The following is a 529-nucleotide window of genomic DNA, read 5'->3' on the forward strand; positions in this document are numbered from 1 at the left end:
GGCCGCCCGCCCGGCGCCGCTCGCCAGGGAGGCGGGCGCGGAGCGCGGCTCGTCCGCCGCCACAGCCCCGCCGGGCGCGGGGCCAGCGCGGGCCGGGCCGGGCGGGGAGGGCCGGGCAGAGCCGCACCGCCCGCTGCCGGTGCCGCTCCCGCTCCCGCCCCACCTGCGGCTCGGCTGGGGGCGGGCGGAGCGGCGCTTCCGCCGCCGGCACAGCCCCTGCCCCGCCTGGGCCCTCCCCTGGCCCGCGCAGGTACCGCGGGTCCGGCTGTGTCCCGGCTGTGCCCGGGCCCGCGGGGTGAGCTCTGGGCAGGAGCCGGCCGCGTTACCGCCACTCGGGTGAGGAGAGCCGCGGGCAGCGCTCCCCGGCCCCCGGCTGGCGGCAGCGGCAGCCCGGTGCTTCCCGCGGCGGGACCCGCGGGTGTCCTGCCGGGAAAGGTGCTGGACTCCGCGCTTGTTACTCGGCAGTGCCACCAGCCGCGCCTCAGCCGTGCGGTGGTGCCACCATCGGGAACCCCCGGCTGTGCCCCCT

The sequence above is a fragment of the Melozone crissalis genome, unplaced genomic scaffold, assembly GCF_028551555.1.
Source record: "Melozone crissalis strain CALT ecotype California unplaced genomic scaffold, PUWL_Pcris_2 ptg000034l_1, whole genome shotgun sequence".
In the NCBI taxonomy this organism is placed as follows: Eukaryota; Metazoa; Chordata; class Aves; order Passeriformes; family Passerellidae; genus Melozone; species Melozone crissalis.